This window comes from Lolium rigidum, chromosome 3 (assembly GCF_022539505.1).
Source record: "Lolium rigidum isolate FL_2022 chromosome 3, APGP_CSIRO_Lrig_0.1, whole genome shotgun sequence".
Taxonomy (NCBI): domain Eukaryota; kingdom Viridiplantae; phylum Streptophyta; class Magnoliopsida; order Poales; family Poaceae; genus Lolium; species Lolium rigidum.
Window position 1 is genome coordinate 390622550 of NC_061510.1, and position 12915 is coordinate 390635464.

Sequence of the window (12915 nt, forward strand, 5' to 3'; positions counted from 1 at the left end):
CATTTCAATCTCCATCCTTGCACGGATTCTCTCATTGGAAAACTGAAATAATTAACCTCTGAACGAACAACAAACCCAACTCCCCCAATGACGAAGGGTCCATTGCTACTGCTGTATCTCTTTACGAAGAAGATTTTCTTCCACAACCCAAAGTGAGGCTCGATGCCCAAGAACGCCTCGCAAAGGGTGATGAACACAACAACGTGAAGGATTGAGTTGGGGGTAAGTTGCCATAGTTGGATTTCGTAAGTCCGTAGAAGGCGTTGAAGGAACTCGTGAGCAGGAAGCGAGAGACCCCGATACAAGAACGACAAGAACATCACTGTAAAACCAGCAGGAGGATTGGGCCGAGAGATCGCACATGGGAGAATCACATTCCCCTCGTCGGAGGAAATTAGACCAAGGCTTCGGGCCCTCTTTTCGTCACGCTTCGTGATGGAGGACGCTAGCCAATCTCCGGGCTTGGTCACGACTACCGAGCTTGACGGTGCTGGCGGCACCGGAGTTGGAGGAGGAGCATCTGGAGCGCTCCTCTTCGGAAGATTCGAGGAGGCCTTGGCGGCGCCACCACTCGCGGAACTGGCGGTGGTAGCGAGGTTCTTCTTCTTTACCATCGCGGGATCTGGAGAAGATCTGAAACGGTGCTGGCGGCGCGGCGGTTATGAAAGAGGAAGGAGGAAGAAGAACAGGAGAATGCTACGATGATATGAGAGAATGCTAAGGATTTTGTTCTGAGAGATTTTAAGTAGGGGAGAACTTGAGGATTGCGTGGGCACGTGTCATTGCTTCCAGTTCATTAAAGGGACCCTCTCTCTCCATCGTTGGTCGCGGAAATCGAGGAGGCGCTTTGGTAACCATACGAGAAAGGAAGATATTACTTAAAAACAGAGCCAGGCAGAGGTAAGATGGGCCCAACGGGTCGCGTCTTGTTAGTCAAAATCAAAGTGTCAATAACGTCATCAATGACGTCATGAAGATCGCTCGGAGCATTCGAAGAAATATAAAAGATATCGGGTGGTACAACTTGAGTCTTCGCACGGATTGCAAGCATCCGTACCTAGACTCGGGGGCTACTCCCATCGGGAGCGCTGGACGCGCACCCGATAACCTGAGGACTCGAAGGTATTCGTGTGAAGAAACATTTGAAGAAAAGATGGAATGCTCAGCTCGAGTCTGCATCCGGTTACAAGCGCCCGTGCCCAGACTCGGGGGCTACTCCCATCGGGAGCGCTGGACGCGCACCCGATAGAACTTTTTTGCACTCCAGGATCATGCCCGGGGACTTGATTCTGCGTAGGGTGACGTTGTTTTGCCATCGGCAGTTAACCAGCAAAAGTTGGGCACGTTACTCATTATCCCTTACGCGTTGAAGACTTACTGAAGAAAACAAGCCTTGGTACAAATGTATCGAATGACCCATGGAGACTTGCAGAAAAACTTCGGCAAAGTAAAACGTTTGAGTGGTACAACTTGAGTCTACGGACGGATTGCAAGCATCCGTACCTAGACTCGGGGGCTACTCCCATCGGGAGCGCTGGACGCGCACCCGATAGAAGATGATGATGATACAAGATGGACAAGAACAATCAAGAAGAAGAACATTAGGTGAAGGCATGCTTTAGTCTCTACCCGAATTATCTTCGGCTAGACACTCGGGGGCTACTGACGTGGGCATTACCCTTCGGGTAACCGACATTGCCCTATCCCGTACAATCTAACTGGAGGCCCATGAAGGTACTCGATGGCAAGGCGGGCCACTTGGATGATGCAGCAAAAGATTCCTTGAAAGACAAGACAAAGAAGGAGCCGAACAAGGAAAGTTTAGAGCTAGGACTCCTGTAAACCTAGTCGTACCCGGTTGGACCTCTTGAGACCTGGCCTCCTATATAAAGGACAGGAGAGGGGCTACCGAGGGACACGATCAATCTTAGCAACTTTAGCCACCAGAACTCTAGAGCTAGCTCGCCGCAGCACTTAGCCTCTCGACGAGATCTCAGCCGAAACCTTCGGCACCCCATTGTAACCCATTATTTTCATAATCAAGATCAAACAGGCAGGACGTAAGGGTTTTACCTCATCGAGGGCCCCGAACCTAGGTAAATCGCTCTCCCCGCTTGTCTGTGAACCGATGTCTCGTGTCAGCTTACAGGATTCCATCAACCCTAAGCCCCAATCGGAGGGTATTGCCGAGGAGTACCCTCGATACCGACGAATGGGTCGAAGCCTGGAGCACGGCGGAGCACCTTCGCTTAGAGGGCGAGCGTCTCAGTCTCTACATCAACCTCGATGACGACGATGCCGGGCCGTCGAGCATGCCTGGGGAGCTTCATCTTCACTGCAGACGAAGGATGGAGAAGAACCTGTCGCCGCAGATTTATTGAAGAAGACGGCGTCGTTTCCCGTCGCACCTCCCTCCGACCACCGGAGCAGAGATAGCGCCAGCAGCAACCCTAGCCTGGCCGGGATCCGGCGGCGAGGATCCAGGCCACCGCCCCCTCTACGGGGCATCCACCCAAATGGTGGAAAACTGCCACAAACAACTAGAAAACCTACAAATCTACACCTAGACTACTCCGGCAACCAACCTAGACCTACTCCAGCCAGCTATTCCGGCGGAGTGGTCGTCGGCGGACCGGTCAAAGGAGGGGGAAGAACAAGGCTACTGCAGAGGCTTGAGAGCTGGGGAGGGAAAAAAATTGCAAGGCTACTTAGAGGGTCCTCGCTCTTAAATTTGAGGATTATCAATGAAGTTGCTGTCGTCCACCTGCGATGACACAACACGGATAGCAAGAGGACGACATCTTCAGTATGAGTGCCATCAATCAAAGATGATCATGTGCTACAATGCCAAATAAGATAAGCTTGTTCACTTAGACCTACTGGTCTTGCAGTGATTGAAGATTTTTGTGTGCAAACATAATAATGTGGTGGAGATGTGACAATTATAACTTTGCTCTACTGATTCGCACAACTCAAATGAATCCCAGTGGAATAGCTCAGGCTTGGGGCAGCATGACCAATAGACCAAGAACCGGACTTAAAGATAGCCATATAATGTTGATGCAAGGCTAAGAGCATCTCCAGCCGCGTCCCCCAAAGCAATTTGGGGCGCGCCGGACCAAAAAAACGTTCCAGCCGCGTCCCCCAAAGACCATTTTTGTCCGGCGCGCCCCGATACGGTGTCCGGCGCCCCGAGCCCGTCCCCGTCCCACAGGGGACGCTCCGGGCACGCCGGACACAACGAAAAGCGAGACGAACCGACGCGGGCCCGACGCGTCAGCGGCTCGGAAGCCTAAAACCCCGCCGCCTACCTTTGGTCAAGCGACGTTAATGGTGTCCCTGTTTTCCCAGGCGACGCAGGGACGCGTCTCGTTGTGCATGGCCGCGTGGCCGTCCGCGCCGGCGTTATTGCGTGCAACCACCCCGCTGCCGCCGCTGTACATTAAGACGCCCTGCGGTTCGTCCCAATCTCTCACCGCTCCCAAACCTTCTCGTCGCCGTCGCCTCCCCCCTCCCAGATCTTCTCCTCGTCGCTCCAGACAATGTCGACCTCGTCCTCCCGCAAGATCGCCGCCGCGAATGGCTTCGGCCGCGGCAGCTTAACCGTGCCGGAGGCGTGGGCGCTGTACCATGCCCAATATCCAGTTCCGCCGGACATGTGGCTGCCAAACACCCCATTAGCCCATAAACACGCCCTGCTGTGATTTTAGCCCATGCAAGCAAACCAGCCAGCGCAGCCCATGCAAGCAAAGCAGCCAACCCCATACTACAAGCACATGCACTTCATCCATCCGTGCTTGCTTAGCTAGTTAGCTGGTAGCTTAATTTAGCTTTACTATTTTTTAGCATTGGAGATTTATTACGTTGACACAAATGTTACGCATGCTTGTCTTGGTTCGTCTACCTCGATCTCTAGCTTCGTCATGCCGCACGTAGAGATATTGTATACGTTCGTTAGTTTTGTAACAATTGCGTATAAAATTTATAAAGAAAGCTCGTCAGAGATGTTGTAATGTTTACCTGTGCGTTTGCCATAAATTGTTTTATTGCAATCGCCTATAATTTTTGGTAAAATAGTTGGTGATTTTTATTGTAACTAAATATATAGAAAATGTGTTATTGTTTAACCAATTTTTCATAGTCACGAACACATGTTTTTTGTTGTTATAGCTTTTGATTTTTTATTGTAATTGATGTCAATTTTTGTTGTAAACCAACATGTAGAAAAATAGTTGTTAATTATCCATTTTTTATAACATTTACATTTTGAAATTTTGTTGTGAATATATTGTTGTAATAGTATAGTTTTTTGTAAGCGGGGTGAGGATTTTGTTGTAATACTCGTTATGACTCAGATCCGTCGTCGGGTGGTATTTTTGTTGTAAATATTGAGGATATCGGGCCCAAAAGGATATAACTTTTCAGTTTAACTGGGGAAGAGAAGAGCTGCAGGTTGAGTTTCCAAAAACTAGGAGGCAAAACATAAAAGTTACATTACGGTTGATTCTGGACGTCGGATCTCGATCGGATGGAGCGGAGGACGACCGATTTTTGTCTCTTTTTCAGGCGACCGATGCTCAGCGTCGCCCATTATATAAGCGGTATAAAGTATAAATCCAATGTTTCATGTTGTACGTACAAACTTTCAAGTGGAGCGTTTACTCAGTTCACAACAGCCTTCCAGCATGCATTATCCTTTCCGTCCGATGGATCGATCCAGGCCGGCGCAGTCTTTCCGACTTTCCGTGGCTGGCCACACCACCTACACACCGCACGCGGCACGCACGGCTCGCGGCGGAACAACGTACCAACCTGGGACCTGGGACCCCCCTCGCCAGTACTGTAGTTATCTGTCCCGCCTCACACAACAAAATTTTGCATCCGTTTTCTTTATTGGAACTTTGAGGCAATTGCGTTAGCAAATTTTCGGTGGGTCAATACAGATGAACTTTCTTGCCTTGGCTTCAACCGTATGGCCACATTTTTTTTCGGGGGAACTCTATGATCATCAGCATGGTTTTTGAGTCGCCGACTAATCGCCGAGTCGTCGTGGCGTGGTTGGCTCGGGCAGGCGACTTGACTCACGGAGCAAGTCGCGCCATGTCACTGGCTCAACGGCGGCGACTTCCAGCGACTATACAGCGGCTTAGGAGGAGAGGCTCGAGCCGTCACCAGATTTCAGAGAGGAAGGGAGAGAAAGTGCAGAGCTCAGGAGGTTGCGAGGCCGACGGCGCTAGGAGGAAGGAGAGGGTCGCGCGGCAAGGCTGGCTGCCTCCGGTCGCCGCCGCTCCTCACCGGCGGCGTAGAGGCTGACGGCGCTAGGAGGAGGCCCGAGGATAGAGGCTGGCTGCGCTAGGAGGAGGCTCGAGGACAGAGAGGCTCGAGGCTGGCGGCTGTGTTCAGATTCTAGGTTTTAGGTTTTAGTGACGAGGGGTAGGCTGGGAGCTGTTAGTTGGGCTGACAGGCCGAATTCTGATTTTTGATTGCCAACTACGTCTAATTCTGCCCCTAAAAATCCAATTTAGGCCATGGCGACTTGGGGCGATTAATCAAGCCCTAGTCGCTGAGTCAAGTCACTAAGTCACGAGCCGCAACCTCGACGACTTGACTTGACTCGGCGACTCAAAAACAATGATCATCAGAATAACATAAGTATATACTACGTAACATAGGGAAACAGAGGCATACAACGGATCATTCGATGAAAATTGTCATAATTTTAGTTCAACACGAAACCTGAGCGATGGGGCTCGCCTCTCTGCTTTGAACGCCCGTTTGTCCGCTAGCACCCTACTGCGGTCAAGGTGCGCCGTCGGGATGAGAGACATCGTTGTGGCCGCATTGTCCGCCTCTATCGAACGTTGCTGGCACTCTAGCACCGTGACGTAGAGGTGGTTGCGCTCCCGTCGAGGGGGCGGCAGGTGACGCTCCACCACCGTAGCTGCTTGTGGCTGATGGAATCTGCCGCACATGGAGGCGGCGCCAGATTACGGGTGTCACGGGGGCGTGGTAGCGCCAGCAATGGAGGTGACGAGCGGTGACGACAAATCAAGGACAAGCTCGCCTTGTGGTCGTTCGCCATCTTTTTCAGCCAGTGTGGCCTTTTCATTGCTGACGGTGGCGGTGGCAGCGGTGGTGTGCTGGTTTTTGCAATGGCGTGGACCGGGAGATGCCGACGCATGAGTTCAGGCGGTGTCGTAATGTTCAGCAACGACTTTGATAACCATATGGCAAGCTCGAATCGGCCATGGTGGTGACTTCATGGTCGTTGGGAAGGTTAATTTTTGAAAAACTTTGTCGATGTTGCATATTGTGTTGCGACTTGCTACATGTATCAATTTTTTGTTGTGTCCGTATGGGCAAAGTGGTACAATGATTTATGTGCATATATGCTACAAAGAGATTATATACTCGTTCATATGCTACTAACGAGCCGCCGACCGCATGAACGAGCTCGTCTCCACCGTCGTCGTGGTCGAAGTTGCGCCTCTAGACAATGCATGTGTCCACGGTCCACCGACAACTTACCGTGTCGAGATGTTTGGCGGCAGCAGCACGGCCCGCTCACTAGCCGCAGCGCTCGGCCAGCTCGCCGCGCCGCCGCGCTCGCTGGCTGATGTTCGGCCGGGCGTTGAGAGGTTTGGCAACAGCAAGCACGTCGCCCTCGATGGCCCCAGCGCTCTCGCTGGCTGATACGCTGCTGCTGCTAGCTAGTGCGTAGCAACAAAAGCTAGGAGGCATTCGTGCTAGCTCACCTTAGCAAGGGGCACGTATGTGCGCTACCACTGCATAGAAAAATTAGTACTCTCTCCGATAAAATGTGTCTAGATATATTTATCAGAGGAGTAACCCGTTTTACGCTGTAAGTTAGCTATCACTTTTTTCACCGGGTATTCAACCTAGCTAGTCGTGCTTTGCGAGTATTTGAAATTTCGTACTATAATAGATTCTCCTTTACCAACAATTTGTGCTTTCCTATTATCGCACAATTTTAAAAATGGTTTGACCTTAACAATCAATGGTTAAATATTTACATCAGTAAAAATACTGGTGTAGATACTTTTGCAGATGTTGGTTGATTATTTTAATGGTTGCTTGTTGTTGGTACTAATTTTTAACCATGTAGTTTGGTATATATATAATATATCTTACTTTTCTTTGGCTGCTTTCAAAAAAATATAAAATTGGGCGATAGAAGAATAAAGAGTTTGAAGACCTAAAAGTTTTATCCGTTTCTTTTAAACTTAATTTTATATAATTTCCGGAAATATGTTACTCCCTCCGGTTCATATTAATTGACTCCAATATGAATGTATCTAGACACATTTTAGTTCTAGATACATCTATATTGAAGTCAATTAATATGAATCGAAGGGAGTATGTATATTCTACCATGTACTATTTGCTACTAAATATATCATGGTATAGATTGTCAAAAAATATACGGTGGGTCTCATCCAATACCCACTATAACCCCACAATAAAATGAAAACTCCAAATACTTTTTGTTAACAATATTGTTGTTCCCGGCCGAAGATATATCCTATAAGAGACTGTGGGGTTGTGCCTAGGATTGCAAGCGGCATCCGCATAGGGCAAGAAAACATATCTAGCTCTGGTCGCAATCATCGGCGCCAGTCGTGAGAAAGCTCGGGTTGCAATCTTCGGCACCAATCTCTTTGAACATGGTCACGAGCCTCGGTACCAAATTGGCAAGCGCGATCCTAAAGCCGGTCGAGCATAGTAACTTCATGCTCCCATGATTGGTAGCCACGCATCCATGCAAGTACGCCTGGCACGTCTCGAGCACGTACATCCCGCATCGGCAGAAGTGATCCTTGACAAATTTCTCAAAACCTTTTGGCGGCCGGTGCAAGAGGTGGAGCGCAGTTCGGAGAGTGAGCAAGAAGGCCTTCTCGCTATAGGGCAACGCATTGCGGTGGCCCTCCAACGTGTCAACCAGCTGCTCATAGCCAGCTTCGTTGTAGTAGGGCTGGTCGTTGAGAACCAGAGCTTGTAGGGAGACAACGATCTGGAGTAGGCTTGACGTTCCCGGTGACCACACCTCAGTGCCCTCGCCACCGAAGGTATTCAACAAGCTAAGGCACACTCTACCACACTCGTACAGGTTGGGATTTAGTCGTAGGCCAAAGGAGTGGTAGTACACATGCGGAGGCTCGGCCGGGTAGGATGGTGGTAACTGCATGTCGAAGAAGAAAAGCCCATTGTGGTATGGTGTCCCTCTAGCGCCCACAATAACTGCCCGGAATAAGTCCATGCGTTCCTCGAACGCCTGCACGTAGATGGTGTCTGCATACGTAGCAACATATTGATTTGTCAATTTCATCCAATTAAGTAATTATAACAACATATAAACTCCATGTCAAAATAAATAGTATTAAATAAGGAGATGTATTTTATGATGGCTATATAATGCTGTAGATATGGTATTATAAACGGTTATGGTTTTGCTTTATAAATTAGGCCAGAGTTTGTAAATTTTCACTTGAGAAAAAAAAACTAGTAACATTTTTTAGATGAGAGGATGCAATTATTGTTTTCTACGATTTTGAACGTTGCATGCAAAGGGCACGCTCGGGCTAAGGTCACTTATATGTACCTGGTAAGCTGTTCTGAAGTATTTTCCACTCCTTCTGCACCATCGTGACCCACTTCTTTCCGTATTTGCTGTCCTGCAAGTTCATTCGACACAAGAAACAGCATTGGTCAACGGTGTTTAATTTGTTCAACAAACCATTGGATTTTAAACCAGCCTCTCATTCGATGTACTACTGTAGTTTCTTGAACCTACATGAAGCAACGTCATACATACTACTCCCTCCATATCGGTTTATTAGGGTAATACACACTTTGAGAAAACTTCAACCATTAATTTGGTCAGAAATTATAAGTAATACGCCACAAAAATTATATGATTGGAAACCTATTTTGAATATGAATCCAATGAATAATTTTCATTGCATATATTGTCCAAAACTCCAAATACGTATTACCCTAATACTAGATGTCTTTGACACAGTCATAAGTACTATGTGGTTGATTATCTTAAATTATTGATAGATACAATGGACTATGTAGGGAACTATATAGTACAAAAATCTACTCCCTCTTATTTATATTATTTGACGCTAATATAGATGTATCTAGACATATCTTAGTTGTAGATACATCTATTTTAGTATCAAGTAATATGGATCGGAGGAAGTACTATTTATGGTAGATCAGATGTTGGTATTTACAACAAGAATATTTAAAAGATAAAGGTGTATATCTCTCGGACCAACTATTGTATGGCGAATAACGCTACATTTTTTTTACAAAAAACTGAAATAATATGGGCATGTAGGGGGTGAAGCCATGAAACTATCAGTAAGTGGGGCTAAGTTAACATACGCTTAACGAAAAAAAGAAGGTACATATCAGCGGGCACTCCATATTTCTGGGTATATAAGATAGAAGCTAAATTATAAAAAAAAAACAGCCTCACATTAGGGATTACTCTATAGAGTTTTTTTTAACGGTTATCTTCAAGAGTTGGGAACTCAGAATAGCTCATACACACGTGAGCTAGAGATAGCCATATTTTACCAAAAAAAAAAATCCAAACTATTAGTTGGTATTCCCTTAATTGTTCTGGCATTTTTTTATTCATTGTTGTGAAAACCTATAGAAAAATGTTTCTTGTCTTTTGTAGTATAAGCTGGATGCACACAGGGTTTTGGCTTATACTATTTAAAAATAAGAGAGATTTTTTTTTTGCGAGAAAAAAAAAAGAGAGATTTTGACCGTGCATAATGTGAGAGTATAAGGGGAAAAGGAGAGTATACCTGCTCCTTGGTGTCAAGGTAAATGTGATCGGCCGGTGGGCTCGGCACTATATCAAAACGTGGGAACTTAGAAGGATCATCATCTCGAGTGGCATATGCTGTGGCCTTGATCACCACCAGATCTTCTGCAGAGTCGTCCTCCCCGTCACTTGCATTGCTTCTTGTCACTAGAGCAAAGCCGCCCTCAGTCAGAGTGCTACCAACGTTAGGATCTTCGTGACTAGCTATAGTTACAACATGCTCGGTCACTTCCACATTCTGCGTGGTTGTAGCAGGACCATCTAATTCATTCATGGAACCGTCACTGCCTTCTTCAATCATGCCGCCTTCGACGGTTCTAGCATCTGCTGGATTATCTTGTTGATTTTCCTGCAATTGGAAATATTGCCACATCAGTGTTCAGGTTATGCATGTTAAGGTGCATGATGCATGCAATAATGTTTCTATTGGAGTGGATAGGTACCGTATTAGCAGCACACAATTCTTCTGTAGCATCAACGGCGCCCTCCTCCGCCCAGTCGCCCATTTTAGCCAGCAGTTGTGTGTAGTCTTCCTTGTTGGCGATACTGATCTCATGGGGCAATACCTGAAACATCATATGCAAAGCAATTGTTAAGCGAAGTAGAGAGAGATAAGAGGACTAAGTTGTCCCTTTGTGGTGGGCTGGAGGAAAGTAACATGTAGTTCCTCCGTTCCATATTAGTTCTCGTCATTTAGATGATCCGCATCCGTGACCGACAACTAATATGCAACGGAGGAAGTAATGCATATGGCGATGTATGCATACCGTTGACGTACTGCAATCCCCCCACTTCACTTGGACGTGGCCGTCATGAAGGTCAACAACATGTCCGACCCATGAAAGATCGTCGGGGGCGCTCTTGTCATGTGCCAGTGGTGTACCTCCGGTGATGTCTGACAAGAGACGAACGACTACGTCTCCGTAGAATACAGAGTGGTCAGGGTCCGTGCCCAGATCATACACACTCACTGTGTCGTCGCATTGGACCTCCCAGTTGTCAGGGTGCAGCCACGACACGTCTACCGTTTGGTCTTCGGAATTTGGACTCCGTACGACGCCGACGCGCCTTGCCGTCGATCCACTATGTGTAGCTACCATGTTGTCATCTCCGGCGCCGGTGGTGCCATCGATTATGTCATCGGTACAAGCATTGTCGACGACGTACTGCCCTGGGAAAAACCCATGCTCGTTCATGTAGCTGGAGGGGGCGAGGGACGTCGATCGTGCTCCATGTTGCCGCGTGCCGTCTTGCCACAACACGTCGACGGTGGTGCGAGTTCTGTAGACAGCCATGGCGGTGGGCTGTTGTTGGTCATCCGGGTGGTGATTGTCAGGAAGAGACACGGAAGCGTCGGTAAGAAAGACACGGTCACCTAAACCCCAGCTGCAATCGGGCGCAGAGCTGAAATATGTTAGGCTGTCAGGACTCTGGTAGGCCTGAGGAGCGAGTTCAAGGACGAGCTGCTCGTTGGTGCCGTGTTGCGCGGACGCGATCCAGTAGACAAAGACGCCGACCATCTCCACGTTGACCACCGTGCCTACTTCGCGGTCCGGCTTCCAGTGGCCGTTTAGCCACCGCGCCTCCTCGAAGACGGCCGCCGAGTCGCCGGTGACGACACGCATCCTAGGGTAGAATATGGTGTTCATCTGGGGACGGTAAAAAGCTTCTGGATTCTCCGGTCTTAGGTCCGTGGACTCGACGTCGCTGACCCTGCAGACAGCGCCGTCGTCGAACATGATATCGGCGTCGAGGGACACCTCCACCACCCGGCCCAGCCACGCCCCGGACACGACGTAATCGCCCAGGCTGAGCGCCCTGACGCGCCGCACGCCGGAGGGCGACACGCCCCTGATGAGTTTCTTCGATTTGCCGCGGTCGTTTAGGTGGGCGAGGTCCAGAACGGTGGTGACGCCGGTGACGACGCCGATCTGCCCACCGACGTCGGACGCGGACACGACGATCTGGCCGACATGGAGAGCGCTCCTGTCAAGGATCTTGAGGTCGACGGACTCCCTCGCCAGGGAGCCGTCGAGGCGGACCAACAGGAGCGGGTCGGCGTCCTGAAGCACCAGGCCGCGGTAGACGGCCGGGGCCGCTACCACGCACCGCTCGGAAACTCACTAGGTCTAGCCAATAAAGTTGAACACATGCAGCAGCGGCCTTCTCGTCGGCAACGGCGACGTCCATCTTATTCTTATCTTAATTAGGCTTTTTTTCTCGATCGAAGTCCGAAGATCAAGTTCTTCCTGATCCAAGGCCGGCGTGTGTATGGAGCTAGCTAGCCGTCGCTACATATGTAACTACTAAGTGTTGGAGTTCGAGTCTAGGTAGGATTACATACTAGGGCCCGGCCGGCAAAATTCGGGCCCTGTGCGAAACTCGGAAACGGCCCCCTATTGTACTAGCAAATTCGAAATATTCAACATATATATTGCTTATGTCATAATATTTTACATAAGAATTAGATATATTAAGAATCATACCAAGTCAACTCCCGATTGCATAATAATTATTTGAATAACATCATTCTTTTAGGGTTCTTCGAAATGAAATCTTCAATGATATCCTCATAAGAAATCTTCTCCAATATTTCACTTTCAAGTGATATTGTCGCCAAATCAGAGTCTTTGTTGTGTCATCGTCGTACGCATATATGACTCCAATAGCTTCGACTTAGAAAAGCTCCGTTCTACTGATGCAACAGTCACATGAATGGTCAACAAAACTCTATATGCAATACTTGCGTTGGAAAAACAATCATGCCTCTTCGAAAAATTCAGAACATCAACAGGTCCCAGATTTTCTTCGATGAATTCTCGAAGAAGCTTCAGCTCAACAGAAAAATCATTGGCATCAATATCATATTTTTTTATCTTTTGTAAGGAATGCCGGGAGATTCTCATAAAAAGATTTCAAGCTATAATTATCTAATGACTGCAACCTTTTATAGGTAAATAAGACACCAAAAAATTTATGGTATCCCTTATATTTTTCAAATCTGGTTTTGAGTGAGGAAATTGCTTGATCAACAAGAGGTATAAAAT

The 12915-nt window shown here is 48.0% G+C and overlaps 1 pseudogene; it reads right to left on the reverse strand.

Annotated features, from left to right (window-relative positions):
- Positions 1-7609: 7609 nt before the first annotated feature.
- LOC124697648 lies at positions 7610-12058 on the reverse strand (annotated as a pseudogene).
- Between the last annotated feature and the right edge of the window lie 857 nt (positions 12059-12915).